Source organism: Chelonus insularis, unplaced genomic scaffold (genome assembly GCF_013357705.1).
Source record: "Chelonus insularis isolate UGA/USDA-ARS -01 unplaced genomic scaffold, ASM1335770v1 contig_12_pilon, whole genome shotgun sequence".
Classification (NCBI taxonomy): Eukaryota; Metazoa; Arthropoda; class Insecta; order Hymenoptera; family Braconidae; genus Chelonus; species Chelonus insularis.
Window position 1 is genome coordinate 505523 of NW_023276370.1, and position 17294 is coordinate 522816.

Below are 17294 nucleotides of genomic sequence, written 5' to 3' on the forward strand. Positions count from 1 at the left end.
ATCACCCTCTAAATCATTTTGTATGCATTTTTTCATGTTTTTTTTATTCTTTTCGAGAACTATAAGAGATATGAAAAAATGTTTTAAACAAAAGTTTTAGAGGCTACGATTTTACATATAAAGGCCGCATCTTCGACTTTGCTTAAAAAACAGAGTTGATTAATGCTAACGTGCAAATAATTTGTTTTTCTATTATTATATAATAATATAATATTAAAAATTAATATTTATATTTGACCCTCAGTTACCCTATGTATGAATAAAAAAAAACCCAAAATTAAATAGCATCCTGAGGAGAATTTATTTTAAGTATGCCTAAATACCGATTGGGCCCTTATTGGGAATTAAAAAGTGAGCATAAATTAGGTATTCTGAACCTATGCCTGATCAATTTGAACCTTAAAAACTTAACTGAAACGATGTTTTAGTTCGTCATTTATTAGGAAATGTGTATTAGGTCCACATTAGGCTAACAAAAATTACATCTAAATTACGCTCGTATTACATTAGCCTTATTAAAATGTTTGAAGAACGAATCAAAAAATTATAAGGATGAATTCAAAATAAATTTGTGACAATATAAAAGATCTAAATTGAATTAAGTATTTTCTTTAAATTCCAATAACAAAGTATTTTAATAATATAAATATTTCCAGATATCCTTTTTCCTTTGAATAATAGTTAATTGTTTTTATTAAGGCTTAACTGGATTATACTGATTCGAAATATATTGTAGTTTCAGAAAAAATAAATAATTTAAAGGTATGAAAATATTTAAACCCTTAACATTATTTATTATTGAGATTTAAAGTAAATAATAATTTATATGAATCTTTTAAAAAATTATACATATGGACTCGTTCATATTAATATAATAGTAATAATGTTTTAATTGAATAGTCGAGCGGGTAAAGGCACTGGTCTCAGATGCGAGCAAGCTAACGATCATAGGTTTAAATCCCCCACGGAACAAATTTCAGTATATGTATTGTCGAGGACATTGAATTGAAACACGTTTAATAATTAGTATTTTAATAATATAAAATTATAAAAAATGAGATAATCGAACAATTTAGTTTTTATATATAACTCGCCATAATTAAGCTTTCTTCACTCGGTCTCAATAGAGAATACTGTTACATTCCCAATGTGGGCCTATAGAGGGCATATAGTAGCCGTAAATTTAAGCCCTATGCTATCGTGTATTTTTAAGTTTTTCAAATATTTAATTCTACACGTTGCAACAGTCATCGCTCACGTGACCTCCCGCACTAGAAGGCCCCGCCCCTTTACAATTAAAACGTGTAGAATTAAATATTTGAAAAACTAAAAAATACTCTAGATTGAGTAAAAATTGCTGAAAAAAGACGTACAATGAGTCAAATCGCACGAGAAAGTGCGTAGAATTCATTTTTTTCATAGAAAACTATAAAAAATAATGTAGAAATTCGAAAAAATGAAAAAAATGTAAAATTAATTAATAATTAAAGTTCAAAAATAATTTTCACACGAAGTAGTAAAGAAATACTTAAAAGTAGTATAGTCAGATAAATGTAAAAAATTTTTCCCATCAATCCACACTTCTTTCCTTATTCTAATCATTCGTTTTTTCTTCTCCTCACGGATGATGTCTATCATCTTTTCGTTGTTGTTGAGAAATACAACATTGTTGTATGAGTTGAGAGTAGGTATTCTCTATACCTTCCTTTGCTTCTTTTATCATAAATAATTCTCACTTCTTCTTTTATCGCTTTGATTAATAGAAAGTTTTATGTTAATAATTATAAAAATGTTGTCCATAATAATGGTTGATTGATTAGATAAATTACTCAATTTTTTAATCTTTTGAGAAATATAGTTGAATTAGATGAAAACTATCAGTTTTATTTCTTTCAAACCTGATGATATTTTTCACAGAAAATAAGGATGTTTTAATGGTCTTCATAAATCTTATGTGAAAATAAGACCCAAGCAAAATCCAAATAGTACTTTACGTCGATATTAAGACATGATTTATGGATGATTCGTAAATTCAATTTCAAAATGTATCACCTCTTAAGAAGATCAAAGCATTAACAACAATGTTTTGGCGAGCAATAAAATTGATGAATAAAAATGGAAAAATGTATGCATAAATAATATTGTATAACAATATAAAAAAGATTAGGAGCTTCCCATCGTTTAACTAAAACTCCATTTTTTAATTCTAAAGAATTCCAATAAAGTAAATAAAGTTTAAAAGTTGAATCTAAATGAGAAACATCACTAAATTCAGGGATTTTATTTTCCTTATTGAATTTAATTATTAAATTCAAAATACTATCATCATTCTGAAATTTAATCCAATCGGAATTATCATTAATTTCACAGATAGTACGGAAAATATTTTTATTAAAAGAACATTCTTCATTAGCATCCATTTTCAAACATTTCTTACAATTACATGGACGCCGAGATAAAGTATCAGTATTTCTATGACTTTGACCAGGTCTATGCTGAACTTCAAAATCATATTGAAACAAAATTTCTAACCAACGAGCAACTTGATCTTTAGGATTTTTGAAAGAAAGTAACCAGCTAAGAGAAGCATGATCAGTTCTAATTGTGAATCGTTTACCGAGAAGAAAATGACGAAAATGTTTAATCGCAATAACAACAGCTAACAATTCTTTTTTAGTAACGCAATAATTTCGTTCACGACTATTTAAAGTCTTACTAAAATACGCAATAACCTTTTCTTGATGAATAATTTCACCATTTTTCTTAATTGGAATTTTCTGAGATAGAACTGCTCCAATACCAACATTAGAAGCATCAGTGTCAAGAATAAATGAAAAATTAGGATCAGGATAACCTGAAATAGGTGTAGTAGTTAAAATTTGTTTCAATTTTTGAAAAGTTTGAAGAGCTATATCATCCCAAATAAAATCTTTTTTCTCTTCACTAATTAAATGAAGAGGTTTTGCTAAAGTAGCGAAATCTTTGATAAATTTCCTATAATACGAGCAAAGTCCAAGAAAACTCCTAAGTTCACTTTTATTTTTCGGAATAGGCCAATTAATAATGGCAGAAATCTTTTCAGGACAACTCTTTAAACCTTCACCAGAAACAATATGACCTAAAAAGACAACCTCTTTTTGGAAAAATATACATTTCTTAACATTATTTTTAAGTCCTGATTGTAAAAGTCTTTCAACAACATTTTGAAGATGAATAAAATGTTCATCAAGACTCTTACTGAAGATAATTATATCATCTAAATAAACTAAACAAATTTTGCCGAGGAGACCTTGTAAAACTATATTCATAAGTTTCACAAAAGTGGCAGGAGCATTACATAAACCAAAAAGAAGAACTTTAAATTGCCAAAGTTCACTTCCAATGCAAGAAGCTGTTTTCTCACGATCTTCAGGAGCATCTTCAACTTGCCAATATCCACTTTTTTAATCAATAGTCGAAAACCATTGAGCACCGAGAACCATATTTAAAATATCTTCTTGATGAGGAATTGGAGTAGAATCCTTAACTGTGACATCATTCAACTTTCGATAATCAACACAAAATCTGATATCACCACCTTTTTTAGGAACAAGAACAACAGGAGAAGCCCAAGGACCATGAGAAGGTTCAATTGCATCCTGTTCCTTTATTTCTATCATAACAGTATCAACTTTTCCCCTATAATGTAAAGGAATACGACGAGGAACTTGTTTAATAGGAAGAGCATTTCCAACATTAATAGAATGTTGTAAAATGTTACACTTCTCAATATCGAAAGAATTTTTCGAACAAATATTTAAATTTTTCAATAATAATTGTTTAAAACGTAAAACATTTTTCTCATCCAATAATTTTGAAGATCTATGAAACGAATCTAAAATAAATTCAGGAAGATCATTTAAATCAAGAGAAATTTCATTAATTGAAACAACTTTATCATTAGTAAGAAATTTTTTATGAAGAATTTCCATAAATTCACCAAACAAACCTGACTTAACTAAGAAATCTATTTTCAAAATACATTCTTCATAAATTTGAGCAAAAATAACCTCTAAACTAATTTTGATATTTGAAATCTTAATTTCTACAGTCTCAAGAAAATCAAAATCAAATTTATCACCAGAAACTGTAAAAATAGAAAAAGAAGAATTATTTACTCTAGTAAACTTCTTATTGAAAAGAGAAGAATTAACAACCGTAATATCAGCAGCAGTATGAAAATATGATGACAATATTTCATCGAAAAAAAAATGAAGTAACTAACGATATCAAATGAATAAAAATACACTCATTTCGTTTATAACAATTCCATTTGTTATAAAGAATGGAAAGGGGTTCTATTCGAATTGTTTTTTCATTTTTTTCACTGGGAAGTTGGTCGTTTGGACCTTTCGGGTCGCACCCAGACCACTGCAGAGTACTGATATTTTAATCATTTATATATAATCAGCAGGAGAAAATCAAACGAACTTTCGTTTGGTGGAGAAAAACAGTAATCCATGCGGAATCAAGGAAGAAATAAGACAAATTTTTAAGTAAAATAGATAAAATTATCCATTCTAGATTTAAAACAGACGAAATTTTGTGACTCGGGTGTATATTAGAAACGGTAATGATGCAGTTTAACTCTCTCACCTCCGATTTTCTTGAAATTTTAGTATGTTGTTTGTTATGCTAAACAAGAATATTTGCATATGTTGGGCGTGAAAATGTCATCTTCACATAATATTCTCAGTTCAAAGAATGTACAAATTTAATGGTGTGTTAATGGTGTGTGGGGGGAGGGGTTAAAAGTTATCTGAAAAATGATATTATTTATTAATTATTCGACCAGCTTTCTCCCCCCCCCTCTCTCTTCCATTCATGTGAAGATAATGTTTCCATTCTCATCCATTTCAGGAAAATCGGAGATGAGGAAGTTAAACAGCATAAATACCATAAAATCTTATTGTATTTGTGGTACTAATGAGTATCCTTATCTAATGTAGTTTATTATTTTGAATTTAAACTAATGATATTTCAATGCATTAAATATCAATGCTCACGGCTGGAATCTGTACGTTGAGTAATTAATTAGATGCTCGGCTGAATTATTATAATTCCAATCATTTATAAAATATTATAATAATTAAACTTCACCATAATTGTTTGAAATTTTCTTTGACTTACTTTAAAAATTGTTATGTTTTTATAATAACTGATTAATCTGTTGAATATACATATGGTTTATATTCTAATTCTGATGCTAATTTTACAACGTCATGATAATTTTCTGTGAAAAAATAATTATATATTTTATTTAATAATTTAACATGACACTTTAAAAAAATTTCAAAACGTAAAAATATACTCACGTGCCCTTCCTCGAATTTCAATTTGAAAATTTGGCCAATTACTTTTTGGACATGCACAATTCTTTATCATTTGTGTCAATAGTAATTTCTTTTTTTCCGTTAAAGGAGCAGGCATATACTTGCATTGCATCGTATTTGTTTTGTCATTATAAAAAATCCAATCACTTGGGATAATGTCTATGTCCATTATTTTTTTTTTCTGTTTTTCAACGAATGCAACCAGTCTGTATATATACGTTTGAGTGATATTATCTTTTACTCTGTCCTCTGCACTAGTATTTATTTCTGACATTTTCAATTTTAATAATTTGTAATATTAGTAAACAACTTATTTGCACAATCACTATCACTTACTTATTTGTAGATATAATTAACTTTTTTGACAATATTTATTTTACTCCACTAAAAGAAGTATCCTTTTTAATAGCTAATAGTACATCTGTACTAGACAAAACTTATTAATAATATGTAACAAGAAATATGTGATAGCTTCACTAGCTTGCAGGAGACTGAGCCTTAGTCCCATTTCTTTATACTCCTCTGACCCTGTTAGACATCATGGGAAATAAGTCATTACTATAAACAAATATAGATTATTGGTCCACGTGTTATTTTATGAAATCAAAGACTCAGTTTCCTGTTTACATCTCTCTTAAATTTATTATCCTGAGTAAAATGACAAACGGCATGATTGTGTAGAAAATACCTTCCTACACTCACCACAATAAAATTTTACACAAATCAATTCTTCTTTTTTTAGAGCTCTGACACAACTCACATTATTTCAAATTTTTACATGTGTAACAAAGGTATAACACAAATTTTCTCCTTAATTTCATCGCTGAAGTCCAGGCATACCATTTTTTTATCGATTGCAGTAATTATATAATCTACATGCCGTGTATTTCGTTGACTGACATTCCAAATTTCAAACTCTTTTGACGGACAAGGATATTTATAACCGTCTTTCCGCTTTCTCAATATTCGACCAGTAATTCTTATCGATGATATGTCACCGTTTGGAGGTATATGTATGTCAGAAATTTGAGATACCCGTTAATCTTTCAATAACACAGTATTATTAGGCATTTTTGTTGTAAGTAGAATGTTCTTATACTTTATTCGTTTTATACTTATTTTCGCAGAATCGTCGGGCTTTAATTGCCTTATTATGACAATATTTGGCTGTACATCAACTTTATAACTTTCAATCTCCGATATTTCGTTGAGCCTCCTACATAGTTGCGCCAGACGTTTATTGCCACTGCGAAGAAGATTTTTTATTTTGCCTAGTTTGTTTTCAAAAGGATACGCTGAAATTTCTGGCAAAGAACAATGCATATACTCTACATCATCTGTTAAATGAAGGAGATTATGCACGTATCGACACCTATTTGCTGCTAGCTCATTCGATGACAAAATTCTGTATGCCACATGCAAAAGTAAAAAATGTTGATATACGTCTGTAGCCAGAATACCTTTAAAGATTATAGGCCCACTGTATAATAACAAAAAGTTAAATTCGTTTGCTTTAAACTTATGGAATTCAGTCAATGACCTAGTGCTCCGTTGAAATTCATCAGGTACTTTCACCCTCTCCAATAATTTCGCTAATCTTGATTTTGAAGTTTGACTTAGTTTATGTTGCTTGTTAATTTTTCCATCAATCCAGTATTCTAGAAGTTTTTTCATTACTCCTAGGCTAATTAGGTGCATCGAATCTAATACAAAAGTGTGTATTAAATCAATTTTTGGTTCTATGTTTATTAGAGGTGATACTCCGTTGTGATGATTACGATCACTTTGGAGGCGAAATGACTCATCAGTCCTTAAAACAGTTTCATTATTTGTATAATAAATTGTTCTGTTATTGAATCGCTCCCCATGTACTGTGCATCGTTCACAAGCACTATATCCACCATGATCTTTAGTCAACTTTAAAAAAGACCTTGCAGGTGCATCACATATGAATGCTTTTATTGATACGTTAAATTTTTTATTATTTATACTAATTCCAGCATTCAATAGCTCATTAATTTCTTCTATAAATTTCTTCAAATATCTTTCAATATTAGTTGGTTTAGTATTCCCACAGTAAATTGCTATAATAAATGGTTTATAAATATCTGGAGAATGAAATATTTTACAGAGTATTGGCCAAATTTGTTTATTAGTAGATTTAAATAATGGTAGACCATCGATATTGAACATTAACTCAATTTTATCATATTTATGAATATTAGTATCAACAGATAATTGAAGATTACTTTGTATTCCAAAATATACGAATTCATCAGCTCCATTAAAACTTTCTATCTAATGATCAACAGAGGTAGTTTTTAAAAATGTTTTTGCATTTTTTGGGAGAGTTGGATACGCTCTTCTTCTCAAAATGTCCATCAAAGATTCCAATCTAGTATGGGGTATAGGTGGATTCAATAAAGCCCATTTTTGTATATCATCAAGGTCGTCTAACGATTCTGAAGTATAATTATTAGTATTATTTAATTCGTCTTCTATTTCTGAATCAGAATTTTCATTTTAAATTACTGCTTGCTGGACTTCTGATGAATCTTCAATATGCTCACTGACTCTTTGTTCTACATTAGATTGTTCTTCAACATTATTATTATAATGACGTGGATTATTTATTGTATTATTATTATCACTCTCACATGAAGCACTTTCTCGGATGGAATTGTCAAATATTATATTATCGTAACTATTTTCACAAAGAACACTATTATTGTTTTCACAAGGAACACTATCGTTGTTGTGAACGTTTTCTTCTTTGTTTGTTAGAAGTAACTCACGACGTTTTTCACGATACCTTCTGACACGTAAACGCGTCAATTCACGACGTTTTTCTTGTGATAAATTTTTTGACATCGTAATGGAAATACAACGAATTAATGTTGGAAATTGAAACTCAATTTCAATTTCTATTTAAAGGCTGCACTTTGAAGTTCTTTACCGTACTCTTTACTTCACGAAATCTTACAAGAGAATGATCAAAATTATGAACTATGAATCTATTTCAACCAAATATTCTATTTAAAATATCATGTCGCACGCAGATGTTTAAAGAATTTCTATGCATCCTTTGTCCTTTATTTTCCACTTAAATTTTATTACTTGTAAACATTTTCAACTGATAGAAATTTCTCCGGATTATTTTATTACAGTAGAATTTACTATACTCATCTGGTTCGGATTTAATGTGTTTTATGACATTTTCGAATGTACGCTGGCTCCCACTGGCTATTCACAATTTTTATCTAAACTAACTTTAAATGTGCTTCATATGAAAAATATTAAAATTTTCAAATATTTGGGTTTAGTTTAAGTAATTCTAAGTTGGCCCTTATCAGTAATTCCTAACCAATGCCTAACTTTGACATGAAGTTAGGAAAGTTAATAAGGTTATATAAGGAAATTGCGCAAATCTTGGGCTTTCCCTATAACACCTAAATAACAAATTCGTTAGGCATAATCTAAACAATTCCCAATAGGGGCCTAATGAAACTTTAGGCATGCCCAAGATAAATTCTACTCGGGTTAGTTCCTTTTGATTTAGCCTTAATTCTTACGTGTGAATATTCATTATGTGTAATTGAAGGGCTTTGTTTTAAATATACTTTCTCCGATAATATATCTTACAACTGTTATGTTATGTGAGTGATTCTAAAAAATACTTATCACTGTTGAGCCAAACACGTATTAAAGGTCTAGTTAGGTTAAACTTGTTGTATTTGATTATTGTAAAACCAAATTGTTGGTTAAGAAGAGTAAGATTAAATGTATGTCGCCGTGTGAGATATACACGTAGCATTATTTCGGTTTATCTTCATATTCCTTATTTACTATTGGTTTATGAAATTTTTTAACGGATTATTGTTAACTATTGGTTATAGTTTGGGCCAGTTGTAAATGCCAATTTAATAATAAAAAAAAAATTGTAACAAGGGCCTGGCCAGGGTGCCCTGGTCCTATAGTAGAGTTTGATCTGATGACAACGGAAAAATAAAATATGATAAGATTCTACGCAATAAAACGAGTTAACTTTTATTTTATTTTCCAACAAGAACTCTAAGACATAACAAAAGTGGCGACGAGATAAAAGAGACGAAAATAATTAACATGGTGACACAAGCAAGAAAAGAAACGACATCAATCTCGGAAGCGTAAAGGTTACAGTCACAAATTCTAGAACAATTACTATGGGATAATACAAGCAACACTAGACCACGAACTGATATATATATATATATATACACAAAAAAGTACAATACAATTTGAAATGTTGGATGAAGATCAAGGAAGTTTCAACTCCTATGAAGAGAGGTAACAAAAATTTGTTTAACCTAAAAAATTTACTTGGAAACTCAGCCGAAGTAAGCACTGTTAAAGCGAGAGTTCTAATTATTGCATTAAGCACAAAATATTATCAGCTATTATCAAGTCTGACTTCACCTAAGTTACCTGCGTCGAAATCATATGACGAATTAATTATGCTTTTAGAAAACAATCGTGTCTCCTTTCGAATGTTTTTACAGAACGACATGAATTCTTGTCGTATGTACAGAAAAGTAATGATTCGATAGCACAATATATTACAAAATTAAAACATTTACCTACAATTACAAATTGGACTTGTTAAGATTCAAATTGTAATTGTAAACTGATAGTTTATGTGGAAGAGTCTATTCAAGTTAATGAAACAACCCTATCAGTTATGAGTGATACGTCACCGATTACCCCTGAACAAATTCGATACGGAACGAATCAGGATCTTGAGCTTAGTTTAATTAAAAAGCAGCTTATTAACGGAGAAATTCAAAGTCCTGAATATACGTTGCATGCAGGTATCGTCATGAGAGGAACTAGGGTATGTACCAGCTGCGCTGCGACCGGCGACTTATAAGAACTTCATTGAAAAGTATTACTCCGTCACTTTCGATTTCGTTGAAAATGGAGTATGTTGTAGAGATGATCTTTCTGAGTAAGAATATATATGCATGTTGGGCGCAGAAACCATTTTTTAACATAGTTTTTTTACATTAAAGTTTTAAAAATCACAATATCATTTCTTCTTGAATTTCATCGGAACATGATTTGTTGCTATGGTAATTGATCAAATCTATTATACGAAATACCCCTGTACAATGGAAAAAGTATTATATAGATGAATAAAAAAAAAGCAATGAAGTGTGCAGAGGGAGGGAAGAGAGGGTGTGTATAATTCAGAGCAATATAAACGGAAAAAATAAAATTCTCATGTATATATTCTTCATGAGCATCATCAAAAGTACAACATACTTTATTTTCAACGGAATTGAAAGTGACGGAGTAATACCATATCGTTTAAAATATGAAACTGGCTCATATATAGAGGTAAGAGCACTTTCTAGCAAACAACAAATTCCCCTATAAGCCAAAACACATGGTTTCTTGACCATCCTTAGCGTGTCCCTATCATAGAAGGGATTAGACACCGGTTTTTTCCACGATCCCGTCCTTCATATGCGGGAAAACACTCTGGGCTTTCCCTGGCCTTAAAACGATAAACTCTCTTCACATCTTGAGTTCCTCACCCTAGCCTCTACTCCCTCTCTAGGGCCCGTTTTCCTCCCTCCAAAAAAAAGAGAGGTCCCCTTTCCGCTAAAAAAAGGCGAGCTCCCTCTGTTCTGGTTCGGTGCCTATCTTGAGGAGTTCGATCGCTTTCGTGGATTAAAACACTCGTGTTGTGATGGTTTGGTTCAGTGATGTGTTCATGTGTGTTTACTAGATTTTTTGGATAATCTATTGGCTCCAGTATCCTACAGCAGCACCAGTAGCTTTACCAGCAGTGAGTTCAACCCCTGAGATCTCCACCAGGAAGTCTACGCTAGACTTCACTGTCGTGAGTTGAGGTCTGAAAAAAGACAACTCGTTCTTCATAAGGTCACCGCTAGAGACAATTTCTATTCTCTCAAGTGGTCTCCACTAGAGACATACTTCTGACTGATAAATCAAGTGAGTTGATTTGCTAGATCAACTCTTCTCATCTCTGACGATTTTCCAGCTCACAATCTGGAGAAAACTATCACCGTCAATTCATCTCGCTAAGACAGCCCTTTTTTTAAACATTTTAGCTATCATCAACGATTGCCGACTCACGGATTCATCAACCCTCCTCTACGTGGACTGCGGCCATCACCTTCCAGCTCGCAGACTTGAACAACGAGCAGTCATCACTTCGCCCGTTTCCAGCTAACTTAATTTTTACAATAGATTGTGTCATGAAGCTAGTGAATAAATAAATGTTATCTTTGACTTTAACTGCGCACCTATTGATCCAGTAACATCCTTAGTACTTTTCAAACACATATAATTACCAAAAAAATTCTGTTGGAGTTCGTTTACATCATTGGCAGTCACCAGAAAAGCCATGACAGTGAATACATGCAGACTATTCTGGACCTTTCAAAGATCATCATTTCTTAATTGTTATAAATGCCAAGACAACGTAAATAGAGATGATCATGTCTGCAAAGCCGACGACATCACGATGTCCTCGCTATAAGCGCCCTGGATGAAATGTTCGCAAGAAATGGACTACTGTGTATGCTTGTCACTGACAGAACTACTTATTTCAAATCTCAAGAGTTCATCCAATTTTGTCAACAGAACGACATTGAACAATGGTTTGGTTCATTAAGTTATCCAGCTACAAATGGTCTGACAGAACGTGTTGTGCAAATATTCAAGCAAAAACTCAAGTCAATGGCCGATGAACCTGGAAACCTTAAGCATAAACTAAACGCTTTTCTTTTTGAATGTTGAACAACCCCTCTTAGTGAAGATAAATCACTTCATTTAATTAAACCTATAGAGATGTTGCCTCATCTTCCTGATACAGCGCCATCTTATCGATATCTGAAGATAGGGAATCGAGTACAAGCTTGTAATTATTGTGAGTCCACTTTATAGAAGTTCGGCACCGTAGTGGATCATCTAGCGAAATAACGTTATTTGATAGTGCTGGATCATGGATATGTGATTCAACGGCATATTAACCAACTTCGAAGCACAGAAGTTAACATGACCCCTTCATCAGTTCCTCATGCACGACCCTGGAGTCTCCGTTTCATTGATAAGCCTGTCGAACAACATGTTGCTCTATTTTCTATGGACACTCCACAGAGGACAGTAGAGCAACCGGTAACTTCTCCTACAAATCATAATTGAGATTTCCTGACTATGCCGGAAAAAGGGACGGAGAAGCTGAACCAAGTTCATGTTACTACACTGAGGTCTCCTGCAGGCAGATCAACGTGCACTCTAGCGAGAAAGAAGTTCCGTCGGGAGATTAAATTTATAAGTCTTGTAAACTATAAAGGCGTACATCTTCATTAAGTGGTGGAGAGTGTACTATATGCATCTAGATATATATATTATCATACTATAGTGTCAACATATATATGAATACAATATGGAACAATATACTGCAGTAAAGTTTGATCCGATGACTGTGGAAAAATAAAATATCGTAAGATTCTACGTAATTACGGGTTAACTTATATTTCATTATCTAATAAGTACTCTAAGACATAACAGATCCGGACTTGATCAGATTTACGTTCTTGAGCTCTAGTAGAGAAGCTATGATGCCAGATCCGTACCGGATTTTAACCTGACTCGGGACAAAAGCAGGCAGAGCTTACGCAAGGATTTTCAGGTATTTAGTTGCCATCAGTATAAACAAAAAATGCGTCACTCTGCTTATGGGCACTCTTGATTAAGTGTGAACGATTACTCGATAACTCAATTGCTCTACCTAGGCTCCTATTAAAAGGTAAAGGAGTAATATGAGTTTAGTGATCATATGGAAAAAATTAGGCGGTTTTGCTTTAAACACATCGGATTTTTTGTCAGAAAAAGCCTCAACACACTGTCTAGAAACAGATTTTTTTAAATTTTTATGTTTGGAGCATGTTTTTTTGTATTCGAAAATTTTAGTCAATATCATGGGGCATGAGCTCATTACAACTTTTATGACGAACACGTTGCATAGGAGTTCTGTCCTTTTCTGGATAAATGTGAGCTTAGACGTAGCGAGATGAATATTTTTTGGAGTAGATATTCTGTCTCCCAATGCACGTCTAATGACAGCAAGTTAAATTTTTTCTATTTCATCTCCTTTTGCTTTCTAAGTTGGCATGTATATGAAACACCCATAATCTATCAAGGATCGAACAAAACTCTTATATAAAGTTAACAACATTTAAGGGGCAGCACCCCATCAAGTATCACACGAGAATTTAACAATGTCTCAGGATTTATTACTTTTCTCAACTGTTTTGCATAAATGAGTGTCAAAGGACATGTTATAGTCAAAGAAAATCTTAAGAAAACGTGCACTAGGACTTGATTTATCGTTAACCTTAATATTAACATGACCAGGTTGTATTTGCCTCTTATTAAAATAAACTAATCCTGTCTTATGAGGAGCAAGTTCTAGTCCAAGATCGAGGAGATGAGATCTGATAGTTTCAATAGCTTTTTCGATCTTCAAACTCCAAGAAGTGTTATTAACAATTTCTCATTCATAAATTAAATTTAAAAGAGGACCTAAAACCCCTCCCTGAGGAACACTCTTATTGATAATACGGAACAGAGGAGCATCTTCTTCGGTAAAAGGAAATCTTTCTTCAGTAAAGCTAGAAATACACTGCACGCTCTTCGAACGCGCTGTCTCAAGTCGACAACGTAAAATATTTTTATTTTTATTTTTATTCATTTCGAAAATTTAAAAATAAAATCCACTAATCAGCACACAAATGAAATGGTTACGCTTTCTGATTAGTCGATTTAATTTTGTATTCTTTAATTATTATTCTATGGTATTCGTAACGGTTATTTAAAATTTTTTTTTGTTATTATCATTATTAAATTGTAATCTCCGTGATTTCATAAAAAAATATCAGTACTCTGCAGTGGTCTGGGTGCGACCCGAAAGGTCCAAACGACCAACTTCCCAGTGAAAAAAATGAAAAAACAATTCGAATAGAACCCCTTTCCATTCTTTATAACAAATGGAATTGTTATAAACGAAATGAGTGTGTTTTTATTCATTTGATATCGTTAGTTACTTCATTTTTTTTTCGATGAAATATTGTCATCATATTTTCATACAAGTATTCTAATCATTTAATATTCATATTTTTCAAAAGATTTAAAAATTTTGTCTAAAAAATGGTATAATTTATAAATTGAGAAATTCAGGTCATTTTCCATTTTTGCTAGTTTTTTGGTTCTGCAAAACATGGCTGGACCGATTTAGCTGAAAATCTAATCATTTCTAAGTTGCGCAATTTCGTGTCGAATGCCGTTGGTTCCACGTCGATATCATTTTTCGTTCTCGAGATAATCGAGGCGAAAAATAATTCCGAACGCACATACACACAGACGTCTACTGGAAAACGATCGTATTCGACTCTGGGGACCTTAAAACGTGGAAATATGTCAAAATTCGGGATTCGCAAAATCGGACCCATTACTAAAACTTCCCACTGGGAAGTTAATAATATTATCAATATTTAATTATGTATCTCTTTGCCTGACAGTAAGTCAAGAGTTTCATTAGATAAAAGAATGTTTGATAAACTTGAAAGTTTCTTCAAACGCACTAAAGTTTGGGAAGAAGAATGTCATTGTCAACGCCATCAAGGGTACCTCGAAAATCTAAGGAAGCCGCAAATACATCTTCTTCACTCAAAGAAGTATTTTCAATACTTGGTTTGAGTTCATTATTGGAACTTCAAAAGAAAGAAGGCATGATAGGATCCCCAAGTATCGTCTCCCACTTGGATCTCTATTTTGCAAACAAAATTCCACGGGGCGAAGGAAGCTAGGTCAATGTTGGATTTAAAATCCTGCTCATCACTGACACGAATAATATTTAATATGAATATCGTATATATAAATATCATCTTAGGAGAATTTAATACGAATTATTATGAAGCAAAAATTATTGCTTTTATCAGCACTACCCGAAGTAAAAATCGTCAGCACAAAGAGAACACCGAAAGAACACTAAACGTTCGATTACCACCAATATACAACCCAAATAGACTCGATTCTCTTTTGTAAAATTAAGAGCACTGATATACCACCAAATGAGGAACAGATATTAATTGAAAAGTCTTATGGTCGATGGAAGCCCCAAAACACCACCAGAAGATGATTGCATTTAGAATGCCTTATTCAGCACCAAATTCTTTCATTTTCTTCTTTTTCTTACAACGTTTGTTTACCTGCGGCCCTTGAAATTTTTCCTGAAGCTCAGACTAAGGCTCATAAAGTCTACTAAGTGTCCGAATGCAATAAAATTATTGCCCATGCTCCTCAGTCGTAGCACGTTAGAGCTGATTTAAACACATTGTACGTAAGTGCCGCTCGTAGACAATATACGCGAAATGAATTTGTGGTTTTTATTTACAAAATTAATGAATTGTTTAGCTTTACAGTTATCAAATAATGAAGTATAAATTGAAGTGTAAGAGAAATGTATGGATGTTGATTTTCTGGCCAGATACTAGTGAAATTTCTGTAATAAATATGAAAGACATATTGGAAGTGATAAAAACATTATTTATTCGAATCGTAGCAGAGTTACTCGAGTTCTACAGTAAAATTTTCTGATCTGTTAGACAAATTGACTAATCAAGTAAATTCATATATACGTAAAAATTTGAATCATTTTCAATTGTTTCGGATAGCCGAGCGGGCTAAACCATCGGTTTATTTGCGTGCGTTAGGCGGTCGTGGGTTCGAATCTCCCTCCCCTCTCTCGTAAATATTCTTTGCCAAGTTTAACTCAACGTTTCCCGCCATCTTTAAACTAATGTATACGTACAATTGGTGTTTAACATACATAAAATTTGATACAACTAATTTTTTAATTATTTTTATTAAGTAGTTTTTAACCATTACTTTTCTTGTCGTGTACCCATCGAAAGACCCACTAAATTGTATCCATCTTATTTACAAACTCAAATTTATTTATATGATTAGTAATATGTAAAAATGAGTAGATTCTGATTGTATACTAAAAAAGTAAATGTGATAGACATCAGTAGTAATATTGACTGCATTCTTGTATGATAATTACGGATTCGAATGTACAGCTTACTGTTTTGCTCAGTAGGTTTCGAGCTCTAAGTTTACTGATCGGAATCATTAACTTTTACTTTATAAAGAAATTGTCCATATGTTGGTGAATCAGTAAAAATCATCTCTTAAGATGAAAAATCGACCGACTATTTTTCTTCGTACAGGGATGCCGATGTAGTCATCAGGTTGTAGCCATGATTCCACACAAATGAAGACATTAGTATCCTTGAAAAGAGAAAATTCAAGCTCAGTAGTACAGTTGCGTACACGATGTGCGTTTCAGAATGTTAAACGAATTGGTTTAGATGAGCACATGTTTACTAATTATCATTCAGGTTATCAACACTGGATTTAGGAAGACTCGATATAGCACTAGCCAAGTCACTGGTAACTTTGTCTTGGTCGAGACTGTTGATAATTTTCAAAAATCTGTATTTTATACTACGAGCAACCAGATTCTCTAAGGCTTGCAGCTAATGTGTGATTGTTGTAAGTAAGACATGGTATTTGTTAGGTTTTTAATAACAAGTCTTTATTGTTAAATTCTTTTTCAAAACGACAATTTAATTTTGTAGACATCGATTTTAAAAGGCATTTGCAGTAAACAATAGGCGTTTTATTTAAAATTGCATATTAGTTCTTAATTTCTTTTAGGGCCGGTAAAAGCATTCCCATATACATTTGCTTTTTACCTTGCAATATGTCTAGCACAATTGCTATTGAGCTCATAATTTCCAAATATAAATATATTTCCAAGAGAAAGTCTATATTATTTTTAGTAAA